This window comes from Montipora foliosa, chromosome 4, assembly GCF_036669935.1.
Source record: "Montipora foliosa isolate CH-2021 chromosome 4, ASM3666993v2, whole genome shotgun sequence".
Taxonomy (NCBI): Eukaryota; Metazoa; Cnidaria; class Anthozoa; order Scleractinia; family Acroporidae; genus Montipora; species Montipora foliosa.
The window spans coordinates 21688634-21689459 of record NC_090872.1 but is presented as its reverse complement, the minus strand read 5'-3'; positions in this window follow the sequence as shown (position 1 = coordinate 21689459).

Sequence of the window (826 nt, the reverse complement as noted above, 5' to 3'; positions counted from 1 at the left end):
CTAATAATTAACCTTTGCAGCTGATGTCTTTTTCTAGGGTAAAATACACCTTGAAAAACGATACATAATAGTCTAAGAAAGAAAACTTCGGTCGCACGAGAGCATAAAAGGCCAAATATTTGTAACTTCTCACGTACAGATTTTTTTTGTTTTCTGTTAAAATGGACAAAATCAAGAAAGGAAGTGATCTACGGAAAGAAAAATGGGGGTCACCGAGCATTCAAGAGAGTAAAATCGCTGCGAAGTTCTCAAAGCGATTGTCTATTCGCACTGTCACGCCATTGCGTGACATTTCCGAGAAGACCTGGGTCCACAGCTATCCCATGATGCCACATACTTTCATGTTCCATTCTCGTGGAAAATTTTTGCGCCTTTAGCATCGTGTTTACCTGCTTGGTCTACGATGAATGACGTGTGCGTGACATGTGCGAAAAGATGCGCAGTAGCAATGGGCGCGAACGTCCTTCCAGGTTAAGCCTAAGAACCCATTTTAAAACGTTTAGCTTTCAGAAAGCTAACCGTTTTAAAATGGGTTTTTAGACTTAAATACTGTTTATCAGCGCTATTTGAAATGGGTCTTTAGACTTAAATACTGTTTATCGATCAGCGCTATTTGTAGCCAGTCTGCAGTCTGCAAATGTCAGACACCGCATATGACGCCGGATCTGAGAATCGAACCCGGGCCACACTGGTGGGGGGCGAGTGCTCTCATCACTGTGCCATCAAATGTAGCAAGCATGGCAAGTGTAGCAAATGTAGCAAGTAGCAAGCATAGCAAGAGTACTGGCAAGGGTAGCAAGTGTAGCACGTGTAGTGTAGCAAATGT